Raw genomic sequence first — 26,787 nt, forward strand, 5'->3', positions numbered from 1 at the left:
GTGTCCTTATTTTAATCTCAACTAAATAGCACCAGATTTCTTCAGCACGTGTCTAATAATCAATTCTAATGGCAACAAGAAAGTGAGCTACAACCATGTAGATGTGTGCGTGCATGTGTGTGTATGCAAAAATAGAAATAAACAGTTTTAAAAGATACTAACGTATTGTTCTTACCTCCGGTTCCGGATTCCACCCCAGCACTCCTACAACGTAGCGTAACAGACGCTCATCTAGTCAGCACCACTGTATCCCTCACCACCAATACGGATACGAAGGGATACTGCGTTCCCGCCCTTTGCTGACAGATAAAGTCTGATTACAGTAGTGAGGATATGAGGAGGACGGACGAGCCCTCAATTGATAAAGCCTAATATTTATCCTATATAACACACTCTAAAGAGGTTAAGAGACACAGTACGCAATTGGCGCACGAGGTACCGTAAGGGTACGCTCTTAGCGTAGCGGACGCTGTATCGGGAGCGAGCCGCTCGAGCGACACAAACGCTCGCGAGAATACGCTGTTGGTATCGGGCACACTATAGGTGAGCGACTACCGTAATGCTACGCTATCAGCATAGCGGACGCTCGAGACCACGAGGAGATCACGAGAGGCGCAGACGCTCACAAGATAACAATCAGTAGACCTTGAGTGTAACACACAGAAAGGATATTCTTATACTGTAGACCTTGTACTGAAACACTGTAGCGATATAACGCTGCTTAACCTTGTTTACACTAAAGCTGTTTGAGCGATAGAGACGCTCCTATTACCCTCTGCAATATAATGAACACACAATACCGGTCTAAGGGTCTAACGCTTTTTAAGGAAATGAATGAACGTTCAATTGCAAAAGAATAATACAATACAAGTTATACACTACCAAGATAACATAAAATACCTAACCAAATCACTACACATAAAATACAATAAAGATACAATTACATTTAAAGGGGGAAGGAGAGAGAGAATGGCTTATAACATTAAATAAGAGACAATATGGTTGCAGAGAAACTTACGCACAAAGGGAAACAATCGCATGCGCCTTCTGGATATCCAGCTCCCGATTATCAGTGATGAGAACCGTTGAAGAGAAATAGAGAGCTGGCCCAGATCGGCTTGTCCTTTTATACACTACACACAATACAGTACAATGGTCCCTATATTCTTATTGTTCATTGGACACAGGAATTAGTCTTCGCATTATAACAAAAGGTCATAGGTTGGTTCATACAGGTGGGCTGTGACTATTTCCAACTGCTCAGGTGGGTGGGAAACTAGGTTTCCCGCCGCATGGATAATAAAGTGCAAATATAGTAAATGTCCATAAACTTCTTATGTCCATAACTATTCGCACGAGCGATTAGTCCGCTTCAAACCAACACCGGAATATTGCTAATTAAGTACTCTTCCGATGGATACTAAACACCACTGTATAACCCCTGTCTGACCCTTCGTATCAAACAAAGAGGGATCTCTTTGTCTATGAACATGCTATATTAACTAAACTTTCAGATTCTATCAAAGGGACCATAATCTACAAAATACATTATATGGTTAAAATATGTAACGATTGAGTCGCCCGCTAGACGCACATAAACTTTACCGTAAATGCGCATACCGTGCGCCTGTGGGTGCACGCAACAACAAGTATGCGCACGCACGGGAGAGCTCATGCACTCGCAGCAGGCACTCGCATGAGGTGCATATATGGCAGTGTGTAGCGTGATATTTTTCTGACTTTGACACCCCGGTTATGCGACGAGCGGTGATGACGTCATCTGTGGGCGTCGGCACTCGCGTCCCGCACCGGAGCTGTTCTGACACGCTGTGGTGAGCATTTATAAGGTTTGTGTTTCACTGTTTATATTGTCCTGATGAAGAAGTAAACACTTCGAAACGTTGCCTTACCCTGCTTGTCGCCTGACATTATTTCTGAGTGCCGCCCATCTGCTTGCTATTTTGGACCTTAAGCTATTGAGGTACCTAGGAGGGCACCAGGCAAGCAACCGTTGTTATTATGGAGTGCTGCCACAATTGCTATTTATATATATATATATATATATATATATATATATTTATTTACACACTGCTCAAAAAAACAAAGGGAACACTTAAACAACACAATGTAACTCCAAGTCAATCACACTTCTTTGAAATCAAACTGTCCACTTAGGAAGCAACACTGATTGACAATCAATTTCACATGCTGTTGTGCAAATGGAATAGACAACAGTTGGGAATTATAGGCAATTAGCAAGACACCCCCAATAAAGGAGTTGTTCTGCAGGTGGTGACCACAGACCACTTCTCGGCTCCTATGATTTCTGGCTGATGTTTTAGTCACTTTTGAAAGCTGGCGGTGCTTTCACTCTAGTGGTAGCATGAGACGGAGTCTACAACCCACACAACTGGCTCAGGTAGTGCAGCTCATCCAGGATGGCACATCAATGCGAGCTGTGGCAAGAAGGTTTGCTGTGTCTGCCAGCGTAGTGTCCAGAGCATGGAGGCGCTACCAGGAGACAGGCCAGTACATCAGGAGATGTGGAGTAGGCCGTAGGAGGGCAACAACCCAGCAGCAGGACCGCTACCTCCACCTTTGTGCAAGGAGGAACAGGAGGAGCACTGCCAGAGCCCTGCAAAATGACCTCCAGCAAGCGACACATGTGTATGTGTCTACTCAAACAATCAGAAACAGACTCCATAAGGGTGTTATGAGGGCCCGACGTCCACAGGTGGGGGTTGTGCTTACAGCCCAACACCGTGCAGGACGTTTGGCATTTGCCAGAGAACACCAAGATTGGCAAATTCGCCACTGGCGCCCTGTGCTCTTCACAGATGAAAGCAGGTTCTCACTGAGCACATGTGACAGACGTGACAGGTCTGGAGACGCCAAGGAGAACGTGCTGCTGCCTACAACATCCTCCAGCATGACTGGTTTGGCAGTGGGTCAGTAATGGTGTGGAGTGGCATTTCTTTGGGGGGCCGCACAGCCCTCCATGTGCTCGCCAGAGGTAGCCTGACTGCCATTAGGTACCAAGATGAGATCCTCAGACCACTTTTGAGACCATATGCTGGTGCGGTTGGCCCTGGGTTCCTCCTAATGCAAGACAATGCTAGACCTCATGTTGCTGGAGTGTGTCAGCAGTTCCTGCAAGATGAAGGCATTGATGCTATGGACTGGCCTGCCCGTTCCCCAGACCTAAATCCAATTGAGCACATCTGGGACATCATGTCTCGCTCCATCCACCAACTGTGGATGGAGCGAGACTGTCCACAGACTGTCCATGAGTTGGCGGATGCTTTAGTCCAGGTCTGGGAGGAGATCCCTCAGGAGACCATCCGCCACCTCATCAGGAGCATGCCCAGGCATTGTAGGGAGGTCAAATAGGCACGTGCAGGCCACACACACTACTGAGCCTCATTTTGACTTGTTTTAAGGACATTACATCAAAGTTGGATCAGCCTGTAGTGTGTTTTTCCACTTTAATTTTGGGTGTGACTCCAAATCCAGACCTCCATGGGTTAATAAATTTGATTTCCATTGATAATTTTTGTGTGATTTTGTTGTCAACACATTCAACTATGTAAAGAACAAAGTATTTAATAAGAATATTTCATTCATTCAGATCTAGGATTTGTTATTTTAGTGTTCCCTTTATTTTTTTGAGCATTTTATATACAGTATGTATTGTTGGAGAGTGCTTGTAGGACTCACTGTTTTTAATAAAATGAGTCTTAAATGTTTGAACTGGGAGGGGTAAGATGTGCATTCTTTCTAATTAAAATATGCCTAAAATTCCTGTTGACGCTTGTTTCAAAAACAACACATTTTATTACAATAATAATAATTTAAATACATACAATATTGCCACAATTCATAGATGAATTTTAGTACAAGGTTTTTTTAGATACTGTATATATATATATATATATATATATATGTCATGTCAAAGCACTTTTGTAATTTATTATATTAAATGCCCTTGCGGTTTGCTATACATTGGCAAAACCATACGCCAATTCCGAGTAAGAATGGCATTACACCGTCAGGCCATCCGTGCTGCTTTAGAAGGCACTCATCAAGAACAACCTGTAGCTCGGCATTTCCGTGAGGCTAAACATTCCCTGGCTAGCATGCGACACAAAATCATCGATCACATCCCCAATGATATCCGAGGGGGTGACCGTGGAACAGCACTACTCCGCAAGGAAGCTCGTTGGATCTTTGAGCTACATACCTTGGCACCTTATGGACTTAATGAATCTAATAATTTAGGCTGTTTTTTATAATTTTTTGTCTCACTATTTTCTTTTTTTAGATACTGTATATATATATATATTTTTTTGTTTTATATTTTTTCATATACTATACTTACGCTCCATTTTCATTGCTATGCTATATTTTTTGCAACACATATACCTTATGATTGTGTTGTGCGTCATCAATACTCATATTTATAGGTCATAATCTGGTATACCAGCATTGGTCCTTTCGGGCTGAGGTAATCCTCAGATTTAATTTCTGTATATTTTTCTGTAAATACCCCTTGGGTCCGTTCCAGTTTTTTGACATATCTCCAATTAATCAGACTAAAGATTTTCTTAGGGATACAATTTACAGGACTGTACCTAACTATCTAGTATTCTTTTCATGTTCTGCCTTGGTACATATTGTTACAATTATTCCTTTCTTGGGGATTGCTACATGCTTTTTGTCTAATGTGTGTTTATTTTTACTCTCAGCATTGGTGCGGCTACCAGACGGGTTGCTATGACTACAGCGCCGGAGGGCGCGCGTCGCTTGACCGTGACGTCATCAGTCCCCGTCCAGGACCCGCACGTGTATGGAATAATCTGTATGTGGTGGTGGTATGTGACTACTATTTAAGGTAAGCTTTGTTCACTTGTTCTTTGATTCTGTCCTGACGAAATTTATCCTATTAAATGAAACGTTGACTTCATTATGCTGCGCTGTCAGCTTTGGTCTTTTGCTGCCTGAGGGTATGTTGTAATAGTCTTGGAGTGCCGTATCCTCTGTTTACTGACTATATATATATATATATATATATAGTCAACTATATCTATACATTGGTATATGTGGAGGCACCGGCGCAGTTATTGGAGTTTTCCGTGGAGTGCCGGTATGAAATTGCTGTATATATCTATATATATATATATATATATATATAAAACGTATCCTTCAAGAATATATAGAAGCATAATCTGATGTTTGTATGTATTTGAATTATTTTAATTGTGATAAATTGTGTTATGTTTTTATAACGAGTGTCTACAGTAATTTTAAGCATGTTTTAATTGGAAAGATTTTGGACCAGTGCAGCTGTACACATTTCTAATTTATAAATTTATATACAATATATATATATATATATATATATATATATACACACACATGAGATGTGCGGCGGGCACTTTTCGTGTTTTGTGTTTTGGTTTTGGTTCTAATCACCCGCTCGTGTTTTCATTTTGGATTGGTTTTGCCAAAAACATCTGTTTTGGTTTTGGTTTTGGATCTGGATGATTTTTGAAAAAAACATAAAAAACGGCTTAAATCACAGAATTTGGGGGTAATTTTGATCCTACGGGATTATTAACCTCAAAAAACATTCATTTCCACTCATTTTTAGTCTATTCTGAACACCTCACAATATTGTTTTATGGCCAAAAGGTTGCACCGAGGTGGCTGTATGACTAAGCTAAGTGACACAAGTGCGCTGCACAAACACCTGGCCCATCTAGGAGTGGCACTGCAGTGGCAGAAATGATGGCAGATTTAAAAAAATAGGCCCCAAACAGCACATCATGCAAAGAAGAAAAAGAATTGCAATGAGGTTGCTGTATGACTAAGCTAAGCGACGCAAGTGTGCGGCACAAACACTTGGCCCATCTAGGAGTGGCACTGCAGTGGCAGACAGGATGGCAGATATAAAAAAAGACCTCAAACAGCACATCATGCAAACACGTAAAAAAGGTGCAATGAGGTAGCTGTATGACTAAGCTAAGAGACACAACCACCTGGCCCATCTAGTAGTGGCATACAGTGGCTGAATGTCGAAAGTGGCCCGCAATTTTTCAGTCCACTGACAGCATCTCCTGCACGCCCCTGTAATTTTCAAAAATTCTGTAATTGGTGGACTTATACGGCAGTACCCCTGGACTAATACAGCAGTACCCCTGGAGTTATACGGCAGTACCCCTGGACTTATATGGCAGTGTCAGAAGGATGGCACTTTAAAAAACCATGCCCCAAACAGCACATGATGCAAAGATGAAAAAGAGGTGCACCAAGGTTGCTGTATGACTAAGCTAAGCGACAGAAGTGTGCGGCTTAAACACCTGGCCCATCTACGAGTGGCACTGCAGTGGCAGACAGGATGGCACTTAAAAAAACTAGGCCCCAAACAGCACGTCATGCAAAGAAGAAAAAGAGGTGCAATGAGGTAGCTGTATGACTAAGCTAAGCGACACAAACAATTGGCCTATCTAGGAGTGGCACTGCAGTGACAGACAGGATGGCAGATATAAAAAAAGACCTCAAACAGCACATCATGCAAACACGTAAAAAAGGTGCAATGAGGTAGCTGTATGACTAAGCTAAGAGACACAACCACCTGGCCCATCTAGTAGTGGCATACAGTGGCTGAATGTCGAAAGTGGCCCGCAATTTTTCAGTCCACTGACAGCATCTCCTGCACGCCCCTGTAATTTTCAAAAATTCTGTAATTGGTGGACTTATACGGCAGTACCCCTGGACTAATACAGCAGTACCCCTGGAGTTATACGGCAGTACCCCTGGACTTATATGGCAGTGTCAGAAGGATGGCACTTTAAAAAACCATGCCCCAAACAGCACATGATGCAAAGATGAAAAAGAGGTGCACCAAGGTTGCTGTATGACTAAGCTAAGCGACAGAAGTGTGCGGCTTAAACACCTGGCCCATCTACGAGTGGCACTGCAGTGGCAGACAGGATGGCACTTAAAAACACTAGGCCCCAAACAGCACGTCATGCAAAGAAGAAAAAGAGGTGCAATGAGGTAGCTGTATGACTAAGCTAAGCGACACAAACAATTGGCCTATCTAGGAGTGGCACTGCTGGACAGACAGGATGGCAGATATAAAAAAAAGGCCCCAAACAGCACATCATGCAAAGATGAAAAAGAGATGCAATGAGGTAGCTGTATGACTAAGCTAAGCAACACAAACAATTGGCCCATCTAGGAGTGGCATTGCAGTGTCAGGCAGGATGGCCCTTAAAAAAATAATACCCAAACAGCACATCATGCCAAGAAGTAAAAGAGGGCAATGAGATAGCTGTATGACTAAGCTAAGCGACACAAGTGTGCGGCACAAACACCTGGCCCATCTAGGGTTGGCACTGCAGTCCCACTGCACTAATGGCAGATACCGGATGCACATCTACCACCAGCATATTTGTTATGGCCTCAGTAATCTGCTTTGCAACAGGGTATATGTATATATATATATATATATATATATGGCAGTATCACTGGAATTATATGGCAGTACCACTGGACATATATGGCAGGATCACTGGACTGGACTTATACACCAGTACCACTGGAATTATATGGCAGGATCACTGGATATATACGGGAGTACCGCTGGACATATATGGCAGTACTGCTAGACATACATGGCAGTATCAATGGAAATATACTGCAGTATCACTGGGCATATACGGCAGTATCACTGGACTGGACTTATACGCCAGTACCAATGGAATTATACAGCAGGATCACTGGAATTATACGTCAGGATCACTGGATTTATATGGTAGTACCGCTGGAAATATATGACAGTATCAATGGACATATAAGGCAGTATCACTGGACATATACGGCAGTATCATTGGACTGGATTTATATGCCAGTACCACTGGAATTATATGGCAGGATTACTGGATTTATACGGCAGTACTGCTGGACATATACGTCAGTATCAATGGACATATACAGCAGTATCACTGGACATATACAGCAGCACAGGGACAACACCACTGGAGTGATGCAGGATAACACAGCACCACTGCAATGGACTTGACTTATGCAGCAGCACTGTACATATGGCAGCAGAGGACACCACCACCACCACTGTGACTGGACTGATGCAGCACAACACAGCCCCACTGGACTGGACTTATACAGCAGCACTGGACATATGGCAGCAGAGGACACAACCACTGTGACTGGACAGATGCAACACAAGACACTACCAATGAGGACAGAGACACGTCCTCTCTCCAATGCTGGAGTGAAAATGGCGGGGATGCGCGGTTCTTTATATGGAATCCAAACCCCGCGAGAATCTGATAGTGGGATGATGACATTTTGCCTCGTTCTGGTTTCCGAGTCAGGTGGGAAAACCCAAGCCTGACTCGGATCCGGGCTCGTGACAAGAAGTCCGGGGTGTTCGGTTCTCTGGGAACCGAACCCGCTCATCTCTACTATATATATATATATATATATATATAACCGTGGCCAAAAGTTTTGAGAATGACACGAGTATTGTTTTTTACAAAGTTTGCTCCTTCAGTGTTTTTAGACCTTTTTGTAAGTTGTAAGACAGAGACTGACACTTTTGTGACTGAAGTGCTTGGTATGTTTGGGCCCCCCAAAAACTATTTTTGGAAGAACTACCTATGATCATTAATGAGGAGGTTGATGATGAGGGTGTTGGCAGTGGAAATTGCATTTGGTGGCCCAATCTTCTGGTACAGACTTGTCCTCATACATTTTTCCTCAAATCGCCACATAGCAGGAGATGCCTGCATCAGTGTGCTCACAGATCCAGGGCAACTTTTTTTGTCTAAAATGCATCTTATTTGCATTGCTATGCCTTTAGGATTTTTTCAGATTTTGCTAAATAACTAGCATGAACTCGCTGCAAATTACTTAACAGGGAGGAGGTTCCTAGATGGTTAATGTCACTATCTCTACTTACTTTGGCTTCACAACTGGTATATACAGTACAGCTTGACAAATGTCAGAATTTGTGAAAAAATAATTCCTCTTAAAAGAGGTGGCTTTCTTGGTCTTATACCCAGGCATGACAATGGCTTTCTTTTTATCATGGGCAAGAACTCCTGCCACTGGTGTCTGACTTACTTTGTCATAAACAACATCCTTGTCATCAACATCCCCATCATCAACATCTTCATTAGCATCGGATATACAAATATTCCCCTCATCCTGTTGTACTTCCACACTAGCATTCTCAATTTCCATTTCACCATCTTTATTTGTACTGCTCATCCCAACATTTGCATAGGGTATAGAAATGGTGGAAGGAAGCTTAACTAACGTGGATAACCCATAAACTCTTGTGAACACACAGTTTGTTCTATAGCCTTAGCGTTCATGGGTTTTTTTTCTTGGAGGAGGGAAATACAGTACATTATTTTTCAAAGAGAATGGTGCTAAATTTAAAGCAGCAATCCGTTTTAAGGCTGAACCAGCATTATAACTGCTGCTTTAAACTTAATTACTATATTACTGAAATCCAGCTACTTCTGTGGAATGGTAGCATATTCCCAACCCCCCACAGAATTAATTTCCTGCAATACCACTTTCAGACAGAAAAATCTCAAAATCCCGTTTTTTCCCCAGTTTTGTGAAACCGGGTAAAACCTGGGTTACAGTTCCTAACCCCCTTTCACACAGTACATTTAACCCGGATTATTCCCGGCTCGACCCCTTTCACACAGAACCCGTGTCAGCCCTGTAATAGACTTGTGTGTCATAAGAAATGGACTTTTTATGGCACACAAAGATGAGGTCATGAAAAGTGGGTGGTGATTGATCATAGCATTGCATTAACCATGGCCGACGAGTTACTGCTGAGTAGCCCGGAGTTCCTGAGTTCTTGCTGTTTTTTGCTGTTTCACACAGCAAATGAGAGCCTGATGCAGCTGCTTGCACTGTGCTACCTGGCACAGTCTTATGCCAAGAGGAGAAAGGAGCAATTTCTGGTGGAGAGGGCTAATATTCGATGCCGGTATTTGCACAGGAGGAGAGCCCTGATTTTGGGCAGGATTACATCTACCCTGAAATTTACCAGCGTGACTAATCGATCGCTGTGGACCAGAGACCGCAGGCATGGACAAGCTTTCTGGGCGACCGTGGAAGCTTATCAGACAGAGCAGTGGATGGCACACTTTTGGATGTCGTGTGCTACTTTTACTACCTGCTGGAACTTCTCACCCCAGCACTCACCAGAGGCAGCACCAACTACTGCACGAACATCAAGCCATACAGGAGACTGGCGATTGTGTTGTGGTGGTATGCAACCCCGGGGGAATACCACACCATCTCCTGCTTGTTCGGTGTTGGCATATCGACAGTGTGTGTGCTAGTGCGGGAAGTAACCCAGACATTGCTGGAAACCCTTTACCATCACTTCATCTCCTTACCAAAAGGTGATCGTCTGGATGATACCATAAAAGGTTTCCTGCGACGTAAATATCCCCAGTGTGCTGGAGTCATAGATGGGATCCACATACCCATTATTACCCCCAGAGACAACCCAGACCATTACTACAACCAAAAAGGCTTGCACTCCATCATCCTGTGGTGGACCATAAGTATTGGTAAGTAGTATGGTGTGTTTTAGTGTGAGTCATATGCTGGGCCCGTGATGTGTATTGATAAACACAGCTAATACGTATACAGTTCAGTTTCACAGATGTCTTCATTGGCTGGCCGGGTCATGCTCATGACTCCCGGGTACTTGGCAACTCTGAATTGTACCAGAATGCAAAGGAGAACCAACATGGCTGGTTGTTCCCTAGAGAAGTAAATATATCTCTTTTGATGGGTTATATTTTTCACAGCGGAATAATAATACAATAGATTGCAATTATGGTATGAGGCCGGTCTCTTACATTGTGTAGCAGGGGTGTTAAACTATAGCTGCTGTGGAACTAAACCTCCCAGCATGCCCCTGCCACAAATTTTCTATTTGGGGGTGCTGCAATTGTGGCAGGGCATGCTGGCATATGTAGTTCCACAACAGCTGGAGGCACGCAAGTTTGACACCGTTTTGTTTTAACATCGAATATGGGAAAGGTTTGCGGTGAGGATCCTCACAGCTGTGATGCCGAAGGTGGGTATGGATGGATGGAGGGTAGGGTTAGGCTGTGGAAAGGGAGGGTTAGGTGGTAGAGTAGGGGTGGGAGGGTTTTGGATACTTATCTCACCCATGTCAAGATTAGATTGTTGGTATTCCTAATTATTTCCTGTACTTTCCTGAACATTATGTATGCCACCTATACTATATATCAAAAACAATTTTTCCCATTACAGGAATCAAAGTTTGTTGATGGGGTGGAGATCCCGGTGCACCTTACTGGAACTGCGGCATACCCTTTGAGGCGTTGGCTCATCAAGGGCTTCACACAGCATCACCGACTCTCTCCAGAACAAGTGCATTTCACCCACACTCTCAGCTTGGCCAGGATGGTGGTGGAGAACGCCTTTGGGAGACTGAAAGGGCTCTGGCGGCGTCTACTAAAGCGCAATGACATTGCCATCACCCTGGTGCCAGATGTGGTTGCTGCTTGCTGTATCCTCCACAACTTTTGTGAGATACAGAAGGAACACTTTTTGCCGGAGTGGAATGTTGTGGACTCTGAACTGTGCGATACTCCGGTAGAAGCAGCAGAAGCAGTCTACGAGGGGGAGATAAGTAGTGGCAGTGCTGAGGAAATCAGCAACACCCTCACTGCTAACTTAACTACTATGACACAGTAGAGGACACATGGGATATGTTGCAAAAAGTTTTGTTTTTATTGTTTTTGACAAAAAGTTTTGGTTTTATTGTTTCTGAAAAAGTTATGTACATGTTACATGTCACATGTATCATTTTAAATATAACATCTTTACAGTTTAAAATGCTTCTTAAATTTTTGTAACATAAATAGGCCATAATGTGTGTAGACATTAGACACATAAGTAGAAGGCATAATGTGTGTAGGTAACGGGCAAGTTTGGCCTGGGCACTTGACAGGCCTGTAAAGTGCTGAATACACATGAACATTTTCAAAAAGACAAAGGATGAAGAAAAAATATTATTTGACACTGTATGCACATAAATAGAGGGCATAATGCTTGTACATTTAGCCGAACGTACACCATCTGTAGAAGTGGCTGAGGTAATTGCCAGGTATGGGCTGGACACTTGACAGGCCTGTAAAGTGCTTAATACACATGAACATTTTCAAAAAGACAAAAGATGAAGAAAAAAGATTATTTCCCACTGTATGCACATAAATAGAGGGCATAATGCTTGTACATTTAGCATAACATACACCCCCATTTGTAGAAGTGGCTGAGGTAATGGCCAGGTATGGGCCGGACACTTGACAGGCTTGTAAAGTGCTTAATACACATGAACATTTTCAAAAAGACAAAAGATGAAGAAAAAAGATTATTTACAACTGTCTGTAAGAAGTGCTGCCCAGTGGATGGTTTTGAGTAGTGCCATCTGGATAAGTATACTCAGTGCCATGTGGAGGATTATTCCCTGTGCCATCTGGATAAGTATACACAGTGCCATGTGGAGTATTATGCACAGTGCCTTGTTTGGTGGTTTTTGAGGGGTTTGTTTCCATAAACAGCATGCCTCTGCTATGATGCTGGTAGTTGGAAAAATGGCCTTCAGAATAGTGAGAAGGAAACACTGGATAAGGGTGTGGAGGGTGCGGATTGTGTAATCTAGACACCACACTGTTAAGAAAGGACATCTGTGCCTCTCTGTTTTCCCTAGAAATGCGTTCATGCATACCCACAAGTTGTGTGAGAAATGAATTGTGTAACTCTTTCTTGTTGTCAAAAAAGCATGGTAGTCGTGCATCCTACTGTGCCTGCAGTTCAGCATTGGAATCTCGCAGCTGATTGACCAGGATTATTGTCATTATGCATGTAGCTTGCTCCATCTTTGAAGTTTTTTTCTTCCATTCTGGTGCGTCAAAGACTAGACATGGAGGGAAAACATCAATTTAACAAAATCAAATAGCAGTGATGTCAGCATATATGTGCTTGAGGCCTTCTTCCTCCTGCGTACTAGCTTCACACTGCAACACATACATTTTGAGTATTGGTCAAGACAAAGATATCATGTGTTAGTTATGGAAGTGCGCAATTGTACAAACTGCGTGATTTGCACGATGTATCCTTTCTAAAGGATAAATTATGCTATTAGCATGCAGGTGTGGCCTATGATGTGTGTAGCAGTCGTTATTACTCATAAATGGTGCAACACCTAATGTGGCCTTCTGATATTGTTGAAATACAAGACAGTCAGGAACTGAATGTGTAATGTAGCATTTAAAAATAACAACAAGTGCAAACAACATCATTGTGGAATATGGCCCATACTATATACTGGATTTTAAATAAAACAAAAATCTTAAGTGTGTAAAACAAATAAAACAAAACAAAATAAAACAAAATAAAATAAAACAAAAACAACTTACTGTTCCTACGCAACTTTGGCGTCTCATTCTGCGCAGAAGTTGGTGTCCCAGCTGGAGTCCCTGTGCTGCTTCCACTGGCATCAACCTCGATAGTAATGGTGACTGGGTCCCCCATGGCAGCCATTGGATCGGTGTCGCTGATCTCAGTGATGTCATCAAACAGCATTGGTGGCGTCAGTGGGATGCATTGGCTGTTCTCTGGGGTATCACTGTGTGAGGATGCACAACTGGAGGATGAAATGGCAATGGGATTAACCAGTGCAGAATTGCCAAATACTTAATTGCACTGGGAAAAGGGGGGATGAGGGATGTATAGCGACCAACGGTGTAAATTAAGTAAGGGCCCTGTGATGAAGTCCAAGTGACGAAATGCGTTGGCAGACGAAATGCGTTGGCAGACCTATACCTACCTCATACCACAGATAAGGAAAATCTGATTATTCTGATCTTATTGTAGTTTTATAGTATCATTTTAAGTGTTTTAGTCCAATTGTGATTGTATTGTTGTCCCATTTTATATATATGTCATTTTAATTTATTTTTAATTTATTTTTGTATCGAATAAATAGTTTTATTGTATTTATCATTGGCAAAATTACTTAATTTACACCGTTGGTCGCTATACATCCCTCATCCCCTATTTACTTGTCTCAGGGAATTACCACCCCTGTTTATACTGAGGGACCCAGCTGACGCCCCATTAGTTCCATAGGGGAGTGTAACATTAAATTGCCATTTTGAAACAAACATATCTGTACTATATCACATGTGGCGCAGTACTAATCCATGTCTTCATACTTAATTGCACTGATCATAGTAAAGCCACTCCATTCTAGCAGCACCACTTTTCCTCCTGTTGTGGTCGTGAACTTTGTGGTAATATTTTCTGAGAGCTTTCAATTTATTCACTACCTGCTGCTGTGTCTGCACAGTGCCCTTTGCGGTAAGTATCTTGGCAATGGTGGTGTACACTGTGGCATCCTTCACTGTCCAAGTGATCTGTTGCCAGATCTCCTCCTCTCTAATAGCAAGCAGCTCCCTTATCTCTTCCTCCTTCCAGTGCGTCTTTCCATCTCCCCTGCAGCGCAATTGTTACCTCAGATGTCAGCGCCAGTGTCACGCCCACTCAGCCAATCAGAGAGACCCTGCTGCTCAGCCAATCGCCAGTGCCCTGCCAGCTCTGCCAATATGTGCTGTTAACCGCACCCCGTTAATAAAATACCAGGTCAGAGCCTTTCAGACAGCCGGCAACCCATGTACAATCAGGGAAAAACACAGGTAGAAACCTGGGTCGAAGTTCCGGGAATTCAGCCCCAGGTTGACCCTTTCAGACAGAAAAAAATCCCAGGTCGACCCTTCCCGAGCCGGGAAATTACCGGGTTCTTTTCTCTGTCTGAAAGGGTTATAAGAGAGTTTATTGCAAGAACATTCACAATGCATAGGTTATATTTGTAAACATTTTGGGGTGATTTCTCTAAGCTCCACCACTGATTAGAATATGCCTATGTCCTGATTAGTGTCTATTAGATCAACCACTTACCTGTTGCATCAAGGGTTTCTGTTTCTTTCATGGATGACACCCTTGTTTCCTCTTTGTCTAGGGCAGGGTCCCCAATATCTTTTGAAAGGCTCTTTATTTAATCTCTGCACCACCTACCTACTATGTGTTACCAGTCACGCTTCCCTTTGCCTTATGTAAGCTTTTGTATATTTGCTGTAAAATGACAGATTGTCTTTGTAGTATACTCACTTGCTCAGTATGAGCTTACGTCATGTTTGCCCCTTTTTTCCCTTGTTGCCAATGGTAATGCTATATTAAAAATGTTTAGCAAAAATCCATAAAAATAATATTATATGATATCCTAATTAGATTGGAGCAATTCTAATAAATAAAAACAATACTTATATGAAATGGCTGTTTCATAATAAGCCAAGCACTATACTAAGGATTGTATCCTTATTGGCCTGGAATACACTAGTCTGAGGTGCTGACATTGTTTTGCTTTTTTTTTTATTACAAAATCCAAAAAAGTGCAACATGATGACAGAACATTCTGCAGTAAGTGTCATTTCCAGTGGTGATTGCTGTGGGTTGCATATCTTGTAAGAAAAATCCCCTGTAGAGGAAGCACATTAAATTATTAATAGCACAATTAAATGTGGCTGTCTTATTCTGTTAATATCTAAATATACTGAAAAATTATTATCTGCTTGTGAGTCAGAATTAGACGGTAATATCTTCATGGGAACTGGCAGTTTCCTTGAAAGGAATTATTTAAGTACAGAATAAGGATTATTTAAATATTTTCTAAATCTGTATCAACCTCAGTTTTTGCTGTAAAGCTTAATAGTGACATAACCAAACTAGAGATGTGCACCGGCCGATTTTTTGCTGGTTTTGGACCTGTATTTTTTTTTACATTGATAAAAACAACAAAGATCACATAATTTGGGCCTTGTTTTGTTCCTACAGTATTTTACCCTCAATAACATTAATTTCCAGTCAATTTTGACCACCTCACAGCTCACTATATTGTTCACCAACATAGGCTACAGCAGCAGCACAAACTCACGGCATTGAGTTCTATTTAAAATGTTTTGAAAATAAGCAATAACCAACTCACAAGTACTTAGAAAACAATCAAGCACATACATTTGCTAGATATCGTGTGTGGATTATTGTTGCTCGAAAGTAATACTAGTTAACAAACAGCAAAAAAAACAACTAAACCATGTGTAAAATAGCAACAGCAGATGTGGATTCCCCCTACACAAGTGCACATGGTTATTCTCAGTGCTGAATCTGCACCTCCCTCTGGGGACCCTGAGCCACTCATGACTGGCACACAATGCCCATATAAAGCGCCGCTCAATCAACCTTTGGTTGAGCAGCTCCCCAAAATGTCTCCAACCATAAAAACACAGTTCCGTAACTGCGCAATATAGTGCAGGTTGGATACAGTGCGGTTTACAGTGTAGGTCAGATACAGTGCTTACTACAGTGAGAATCAGATACAGTGCAGGTTGGATACATTGGACCTCAGATACAGTGTTGGTTGGATTCAGTGCTGGATACAATACATGTTGGATACAGTGCAGGTCGGATACAATGTGGGTAAGATACAGTGCAGGTTGGATACAGTGTTCCTCGGATACAGTGTGGGTCAGATATAGTGCAGGTTGGATACAGTGCACATTGGATACAGTGCGGGTTGGATACAGTGCGGGTGAGATACAGCACAGGTTGGATATACCAATAGTGCACTTAGTGTGACAGGGGGTGTCGGTGGTACCCTCAGTGCAGGGGTGCCAGTAGTGCCACTGGTGTCGGCAGTGGGGGGGTGCCAGCAGTGTTCTCAGTCTGTGGGTGCTGGCAGTGTGCTCAGTGTGGGGGTTCCAGTGGTGTCCTCTGCGTGCAAGTGCTGGCGGTGTCATCAGTGCAGGGGTGCCAGTGGTATCATCAGTGCAGGGATGCTGACAGTGTTGGCAGTGTGGGGTACCAGTAGTGTCACCTGTGCTTGGGTTCCAGTGATGTCCTCAGGGCAAAGGTGCTGGTGGTATCATCAGTGTGAGGGTTCCGGCAGTATCCGCGGTGCAGGGGTGCTAGCAGTGTCAAAAGTGCAGGGTTGCCGGCGGTGTTCTCAGTGCGGAAGTACTGCTGACCCCTCAGGGCAGGGATGCCAGCAGGGTCAGCAGTGCACTAGTGCTTTCGGTGTACTCTTTGCACGGGTCCTGGCAGTGTGTTGGCAGTGCAGAGGGTGGCCGACACCTTCTTTACACTCTGTCCAGCTGTGCCCATTGAAATATTTGGTGAAGTGCTTATTGGCTGAGAGCCATGGGAGATGGTGGTCTCAGCCAATCAGTAGTCAGCCCATTGATTTCAATGGGACTTTGAAGTTGGTGCTGATTCTATAACCAGTGATATCCAAGAACTGGAGGAAGACGTTTTTGCACATTTTGGGATCCAAGGCAGATGGGCATTCCCGAGCTGCATCTCAGATCCTCTCGGATCCCAAAAGATTGAGTGGGCTTGGTTCACTATTGGAAGTCCTACCTAAACATAGGAACATAGATTTTGACGGCAGATAAACATAGATTTTGACGGCAGATAAGAACAACTTGGTGCATTTAGGGGGTAATTCTGAGTTGATCGCAGCAGCAAGTTTGTTAGCAATTGGGCAAAACCATGGCCCTCATTCCGAGTTGTTCGCTCGGAGATTTTCATCGCATCGCAGTGAGAATTCTCTTAGTGCACATGCGCAATGTTCGCACTGCGACTGCGCCAAGTAACTTTACTATGAAGAAAGTAAGTTTACTCACGGCTTTTTCATCGCTCCGATGTTCGCATTGTGATTGACAGGAAATGGGTGTTACTGGGCGGATGCACGGCGTTTTAGGGGCAGGAGTGGCCGGGGAAACGGTGGGTGTGCCTGGGCGAACGCTGGGTGTGTTTATGACGTCAGCCAGGACCGAAAAGCACTGAACTGATCGCACAGGCAGAGTAAGTCTGAAGCTACTCAAAAACTGCTAACTCGTTTGTAATCGCAATATTGCGCATACATCGGTCGCACATTTAAGAAGCTAAGATTCACTCCCAGTAGGCGGCGGCTTAGCGTGTGTAACTCTGCTACATTCGCCTTGCGAGCGATCAACTCGGAATGAGGGCCCATGTGCACTGCAGGGGGCAGATATAACATGTGCAGAGAGTTAGATTTGGGTGGGTTATTTTGTTTCTGTGCAGGGTAAATACTGGCTGCTTTATTTTTGCACTGCAATTTAGATTTCAGTTTGAATACACCCCACCCAAATCTAACTCTCTCTGCACATGTTATATCTGTCCCCCCTGCAGTGCACATTGTTTTGCCCAACTGCTAACAAATTTGATGCTGCGATCAACTCAGAATTAGGCCCTTAGTCTGCTACCTGTCAGTCACAGATATACAAGGTAGTCCCATTTGGAGGTGTTTCCTCCTGGGGCTGCAAAAAGCAGAGAGCTGGCTGCCTGAAGGAAGCCACTCCCTACCTTTTAAGCAACCTAATCCGGCTTCTATGGGCTGCAGTCCGTGCAGTCCGTAGAAGCTGGGGGTTTGCGCATGTGCAATCGCACCGCAGCATCTGCTCATGAGCCAGTCCCGGTACCTGCTGAATCCATTGCGCATGTGCCGAGACCCTGGCTGTCTTCTCTTCTTTTCCAGGCATAGGGTAGTAGCAGCACCCCTACTAAATGCAGTACTGTAGGAGCCACGCTGTTTATTTTTCAGAATAGGAATGATAGTTGATTAGTGTGTAAACTGGAAATTGGATAATCTGTGGTTTGTTTAATTTCTCTGAACAAACCAAATGCAGAATGTTAATCAAATCTTTCAGGTGTGTACCTAGATTATGATTGCTATATGCAGTAATAAACTAAATAAGCATTTTCCTCTTTTCACAAATACTACCACCTGTTTTTTTTTATACCAAGGCTCCTTGGACTCAGGAAATTAAAATGTCTGTGCACCTTGCTTAATATGTGCAACTCAACACCATTATTGTGGTAAAATTAGAGATGAGCGGTTTCGGTTCGTTGAGATCCAAACCCCCCCGAATTTCACCTATTTTACACGGGTCCGAGGCAGCCTTGGATCTTCCCGCCTTGCTCGGTTAACCCGAACGCGCCCGAACGTCATCATCCCGCTGTCGGATTCTCGTGAGATTCATATTCTATATAAAGAGCCGCACGTCACCGCCATTTTCACTCGTGCATTGGAGATTGAACGGAGAGGACGTGGCTGCGTTCTTTCCCTGAAAAGCTCCGTATCTGTGCTCAGTGTGCTGCAAATATCTGTGCTCAGTGTGCTGAAAATATCTGTGCTCAGTGTGCTTCAAATATCTACGTTCTCTGCCTGAAAACGCTCCATATCTGTGCTCAGTGTGCTGCAAATATCTGTGCTCAGTGTGCTGCATTTTGGTAACCAGCAGTATACATATAGTACAGTACAGTAGGCCATTGCTGTATCTTGCAGCTCTGTGTCAAGTATACTATCTCTGTGCTGCATTATTGTGAGCAGTATATAGTAGGACAGTGCAGCATTTTGGTGACCAGCAGTATACATATAGTACAGTACAGTAGGCCATTGCGGTATCTTGCAGCTCTGTGTCAAGTATACTATCCATATCTGTGCTGCATTATTGTGAGCAGTATATAGTAGGACAGTGCAGCATTTTGGTGACCAGCAGTATACATATAGTACAGTACAGTAGGCCATTGCTGTATCTTGCAGCTCTGTGTCAAGTATACTATCCATATCTGTGCTGCATTATTGTGAGCAGTATATAGTAGGACAGTGCAGCATTTTGGTGACCAGCAGTATACATATAGTACAGTACAGTAGGCCATTGCTGTATCTTGCAGCTCTGTGTCAAGCATACTATCCATATCTGTGCTGCATTATTGTGAGCAGTTTATAGTAGTACAGTGCAGCATTGTGGTGACCAGTATACTACAGTACAATAGTCCAGTGCTGTTCTCGCTGCTCAGTGTCAGTTCTCCATAGTATCATCAGTAGAGATGAGCGGGTTCGGTTCCTCGGAATCCGAACCCGCCCGAACTTCATGTTTTTTTACACGGGTCCGAGCGACTCGGATCTTCCCGCCTTGCTCGGTTAACCCGAGCGCGCCCGAACGTCATCATCCCGCTGTCGGATTCTCGCGAGGCTCGGATTCTATCGCGAGACTCAGATTCTATATAAGGAGCCGCGCGTCGCCGCCATTTTCACACGTGCATTGAGATTGATAGGGAGAGGACGTGGCTGGCGTCCTCTCCGTTTATAGAGAAGAGAGTGAGACTAGAGTAGAGAGAGACACAGTATTTACTTTAGTAATTTTGGGGAGCATTAGGAGGAGTACTACTACTTGCTGAAGTGATAGTGTGACTGTATATCTGACTTGTGGGGGAGACAGTGGGGAGCAGTTAGAGTCTGAGAGCAGGAGTACATATTTTAACGTACAGTGCACACTTTTGCTGCCAGAGTGCCACACTGCCATTGTGACCACACTGACCACCAGTATATATTGTGATTGTCTGCTTATGAATACTACTTGCAAGTTGCTGATAGTGTGACCAGTGACCTGACCACCAGTTTAATTAATCACCACCAGTTTAATATATATATATATATAATTGTATATAATATATATATAATTGTATACCACCTACCCGTGTTTTTTTTTTTTTTTCTTTCTTCTTGATACATACTACTATAATAGCTTACTGTAGCATTCTGCGGTGCTGCTGAGCTGACAGTGTCCAGCAGGTCCGTCATCAGTCATTACATAATAAATATATATACCTGTCCGGCTGCAGTACTAGTGATATTATATATATATATATTAATTTCATCTCATTATCATCCAGTCTATATTAGCAGCAGACACAGTACGGTAGTCCACGGCTGTAGCTACCTCTGTGTCGGCAGTCGCTGGTCCATCCATAATTGTATACCACCTACCCGTGGTTTTTTTTTTTCTTTCTTCTTGATACATACTACTATAGTAGCTTACTGTAGCAGTCTGCGGTGCTGCTGAGCTGACAGTGTCCAGCAGGTCCGTCATCAGTAATTACATAATAAATATATATACCTGTCCGGCTGCAGTACTAGTGATATTATATATATATATATTAATTTCATCTCATTATCATCCAGTCTATATTAGCAGCAGACACAGTACGGTAGTCCACGGCTGTAGCTACCTCTGTGTCGGCAGTCGCTGGTCCATCCATAATTGTATACCACCTACCCGTGGTTTTTTTTTTTCTTTCTTCTTGATACATACTACTATAGTAGCTTACTGTAGCAGTCTGCGGTGCTGCAGAGCTGACAGTGTCCAGCAGGTCCGTCATCAGTCATTACATAATAAATATATATACCTGTCCGGCTGCAGTACTAGTGATATTATATATATATATATTAATTTCATCTCATTATCATCCAGTCTATATTAGCAGCAGACACAGTAGTCCACGGCTGTAGCTACCTCTGTGTCGGCAGTCGCTGGTCCATCCATAAGTATACTAGTATCCATCCATCTCCATTGTTTACCTGAGGTGCCTTTTAGTTGTGCCTATTAAAATATGGAGAACAAAAATGTTGAGGTTCCAAAATTAGGGAAAGATCAAGATCCACTTCCACCTCGTGCTGAAGCTGCTGCCACTAGTCATGGCCGAGACGATGAAATGCCAGCAACGTCGTCTGCCAAGGCCGATGCCCAATGTCATAGTACAGAGCATGTAAAATCCAAAACACCAAATATCAGTAAAAAAAGGACTCCAAAATCTAAAATAAAATTGTCGGAGGAGAAGCGTAAACTTGCCAATATGCCATTTACCACACGGAGTGGCAAGGAACGGCTGAGGCCCTGGCCTATGTTCATGGCTAGTGGTTCAGCTTCACATGAGGATGGAAGCACTCAGCCTCTCGCTAGAAAAATGAAAAGACTCAAGCTGGCAAAAGCACCGCAAAGAACTGTGCGTTCTTCGAAATCCCAAATCCACAAGGAGAGTCCAATTGTGTCGTTTGCGATGCCTGACCTTCCCAACACTGGACATGAAGAGCATGCGCCTTCCACCATTTGCACGCCCCCTGCAAGTGCTGGAAGGAGCACCTGCAGTCCAGTTCCTGATAGTCAGATTGAAGATGTCAGTGTTGAAGTACACCAGGATGAGGAGGATATGGGTGTTGCTGGCGCTGGGGAGGAAATTGACCAGGAGGATTCTGATGGTGAGGTGGTTTGTTTAAGTCAGGCACCCGGGGAGACACCTGTTGTCCGTGGGAGGAATAGGGCCGTTGACATGCCTGGTGAAAATACCAAAAAAATCAGCTCTTCGGTGTGGAAGTATTTCAACAGAAATGCGGACAACATTTGTCAAGCCGTGTGTTGCCTTTGTCAAGCTGTAATAAGTAGGGGTAAGGACGTTAACCACCTCGGAACATCCTCCCTTATACGTCACCTGCAGCGCATTCATAATAAGTCAGTGACAAGTTCAAAAACTTTGGGCGACAACGGAAGCAGTCCACTGACCAGTAAATCCCTTCCTCTTGTAACCAAGCTCACGCAAACCACCCCACCTACTCCCTCAGTGTCAATTTCTTCCTTCCCCAGGAATGCCAATAGTCCTGCAGGCCATGTCACTGGCAATTCTGACGAGTCCTCTCCTGCCTGGGATTCCTCCGATGCATCCTTGCGTGTAACGCCTCCTGCTGCTGGCGCTGCTGTTGTTGCTGCTGGGAGTCGATGGTCATCCCAGAGGGGAAGTCGTAAGCCCACTTTTACTACTTCCACCAAGCAATTGACTGTCCAACAGTCCTTTGCGAGGAAGATGAAATATAACAGCAGTCATCCTGTTGCAAAGCGGATAACTGAGGCCTTGACAACTATGTTGGTGTTAGACGTGCGTCCGGTATCCGCCGTTAGTTCACAGGGAACTAGACAATTTCTTGAGGTAGTGTGCCCCCGTTACCAAATACCATCTAGGTTCCACTTCTCTAGGCAGGTGATACCGAGAATGTACACGGACGTCAGAAAAAGACTCACCAGTGTCCTAAAAAATGCAGTTGTACCCAATGTCCACTTAACCACGGACATGTGGACAAGTGGAGCAGGGCAGGGTCAGGACTATATGACTGTGACAGCCCACTGGGTAGATGTATGGACTCCCGCCGCAAGAACAGCAGCGGCGGCACCAGTAGCAGCATCTCGCAAACGCCAACTCTTTCCTAGGCAGGCTACGCTTTGTATCACCGGTTTCCAGAATATGCACACAGCTGAAAACCTCTTACGGCAACTGAGGAAGATCATCGCGGAATGGCTTACCCCAATTGGACTCTCCTGTGGATTTGTGGCATCGGACAACGCCAGCAATATTGTGTGTGCATTAAATATGGGCAAATTCCAGCACGTCCCATGTTTTGCACATACCTTGAATTTGGTGGTGCAGAATTTTTAAAAAAACGACAGGGGCGTGCAAGAGATGCTGTCGGTGGCCAGAAGAATTGCGGGACACTTTCGGAGGACAGGCACCACGTGCAGAGACTGGAGCACCACCAAAAACGCCTGAACCTGCCCTGCCATCATCTGAAGCAAGAAGTGGTAACGAGGTGGAATTCAACCCTATATATGCTTCAGAGGTTGGAGGAGCAGCAAAAGGCCATTCAAGCCTATACAATTGAGCACGATATAGGAGGTGGAATGTACCTGTCTCAAGCGCAGTGGAGAATGATTTCAACGTTGTACAAGGTTCTGCAACCTTTTGAACTTGCCACACGTGAAGTCAGTTCAGACACTGCCAGCCTGAGTCAGGTCATTCCCCTCATCAGGCTTTTGCAGAAGAAGCTGGAGGCATTGAAGGAGGAGCTAAAAGGGAGAGATTCCGCTAGGCATGTGGGACTTGTGGATGGAGCCCTTAATTCGCTTAACAAGGATTCACGGGTGGTCAATCTGTTGAAATCAGAGCACTACATTTTGGCCACCGTGCTCGATCCTAGATTTAAAAGCTACCTTGGATCTCTCTTTCCGGCAGACACAAGTCTGATGGGGTTCAAAGACCTGCTGGTGACAAAATTGTCAAGTCAAGCGGAGCGCGACCTGTCAACATCTCCTCCTTCACATTCTCCCGCAACTGGGGGTGCGAGGAAAAGGCTCAGAATTCCGAGCCCACCCGCTGGCGGTGATGCAGGGCAGTCTGGAGCGACTGCTGATGCTGACATCTGGTCCGGACTGAAGGACCTGACAACGATTACGGACATGTCGTCTACTGTCACTGCATATGATTCTCTCCCCATTGAAAGAATGGTGGAGGATTATATGAGTGACCGCATCCAAGTAGGCACGTCAGACAGTCCGTACTTATACTGGCAGGAAAAAGAGGCAATTTGGAGGCCCTTGCACAAACTGGCTTTATTCTACCTAAGTTGCCCTCCCACAAGTGTGTACTCCGAAAGAGTGTTTAGTGCCGCCGCTCACCTTGTCAGCAATCGGCGTACGAGGTTACTTCCAGAAAATGTGGAGAAGATGATGTTCATTAAAATGAATTATAATCAATTCCTCCGTGGAGACATTGACCAGCAGCAATTGCCTCCACAAAGTACACAGGGAGCTGAGATGGTGGATTCCAGTGGGGACGAATTGATAATCTGTGAGGAGCGGGATGTACACGGTGATATATCGGAGGATGATGATGAGGTGGACATCTTGCCTCTGTAGAGCCAGTTTGTGCAAGGAGAGATTAATTGCTTCTTTTTCGGTGGGGGTCCAAACCAACCCGTCATTTCAGTCACAGTCGTGTGGCAGACCCTGTCACTGAAATGATGGGTTGGTTAAAGTGTGCATGTCCTGTTTATACAACATAAGGGTGGGTGGGAGGGCCCAAGGACAATTCCATCTTGCACCTCTTTTTTCTTTCATTTTTCTTTGCGTCATGTGCTGTTTGGGGAGTGTTTTTTGGAAGGGCCATCCTGCGTGACACTGCAGTGCCACTCCTAGATGGGCCAGGTGTTTGTGTCGGCCATTAGGGTCGCTTATCTTACTCACACAGCTACCTCATTGCGCCTCTTTTTTTCTTTGCGTCATGTGCTGTTTGGGGAGTGTTTTTGGGAAGGGCCATCCTGCGTGACACTGCAGTGCCACTCCTAGATGGGCCAGGTGTTTGTGTCGGCCACTAGGGTCGCTTATCTTACTCACACAGCTACCTCATTGCGCCTCTTTTTTTCTTTGCGTCATGTGCTGTTTGGGGAGTGATTTTTGGAAGGGCCATCCTGCGTGACACTGCAGTGCCACTCCTAGATGGGCCAGGTGTTTGTGTCGGCCACTAGGGTCGCTTATCTTACTCACACAGCTACCTCATTGCGCTTCTTTTTTTCTTTGCGTCATGTGCTGTTTGGGGAGTGTTTTTTGGAAGGGCCATCTGCGTGACACTCCTAGATGGGCCAGGTGTTTGTGTCGGCCACTAGGGTCGCTTAGCTTACTCACACAGCTACCTCATTGCGCCTCTTTTTTTCTTCTTTGCGTCATGTGCTGTTTGGGGAGTGTTTTTTGGAAGGGCCATCCTGCGTGACACTGCAGTGCCACTCCTAGATGGGCCAGGTGTTTGTGTCGGCCACTAAGGTCGCTTATCTTACTCACACAGCTACCTCATTGCGCCTCTTTTTTTCTTTGCGTCATGTGCTGTTTGGGGAGTGTTTTTTGGAAGGGCCATCCTGCGTGACACTGCAGTGCCACTCCTAGATGGGCCAGGTGTTTGTGTCGGCCACTAGGGTCGCTTATCTTACTCACACAGCTACCTCATTGCGCCTCTTTTTTTCTTTGCGTCATGTGCTGTTTGGGGAGTGTTTTTTGGAAGGGCCATCTGCGTGACACTGCAGTGCCACTCCTAGATGGGCCAGGTGTTTGTGTCGGCCACTAGGGTCGCTTAGCTTACTCACACAGCTACCTCATTGCGCCTCTTTTTTTCTTCTTTGCGTCATGTGCTGTTTGGGGAGTGTTTTTTGGAAGGGCCATCCTGCGTGACACTGCAGTGCCACTCCTAGATGGGCCAGGTGTTTGTGTCGGCCACTAGGGTCGCTTATCTTACTCACACAGCTACCTCATTGCGCCTCTTTTTTTCTTTGCGTCATGTGCTGTTTGGGGAGTGTTTTTTGGAAGGGCCATCTGCGTGACACTGCAGTGCCACTCCTAGATGGGCCAGGTGTTTGTGTCGGCCACTAGGGTCGCTTAGCTTACTCACACAGCTACCTCATTGCGCCTCTTTTTTTCTTCTTTGCGTCATGTGCTGTTTGGGGAGTGTTTTTTGGAAGGGCCATCCTGCGTGACACTGCAGTGCCACTCCTAGATGGGCCAGGTGTTTGTGTCGGCCACTAGGGTCGCTTATCTTACTCACACAGCTACCTCATTGCGCCTCTTTTTTTCTTTGCGTCATGTGCTGTTTGGGGAGTGTTTTTTGGAAGGGCCATCCTACGTGACACTGCAGTGCCACTCCTAGATGGGCCAGGTGTTTGTGTCGGCCACTAGGGTCGCTTATCTTACTCACACAGCTACCTCATTGCGCCTCTTTTTTTCTTTGCGTCATGTGCTGTTTGGGGAGTGATTTTTGGAAGGGCCATCCTGCGTGACACTGCAGTGCCACTCCTAGATGGGCCAGGTGTTTGTGTCGGCCACTAGGGTCGCTTATCTTACTCACACAGCTACCTCATTGCGCTTCTTTTTTTCTTTGCGTCATGTGCTGTTTGGGGAGTGT

Source organism: Pseudophryne corroboree, chromosome 2, assembly GCF_028390025.1.
Source record: "Pseudophryne corroboree isolate aPseCor3 chromosome 2, aPseCor3.hap2, whole genome shotgun sequence".
NCBI lineage: Eukaryota > Metazoa > Chordata > Amphibia > Anura > Myobatrachidae > Pseudophryne > Pseudophryne corroboree.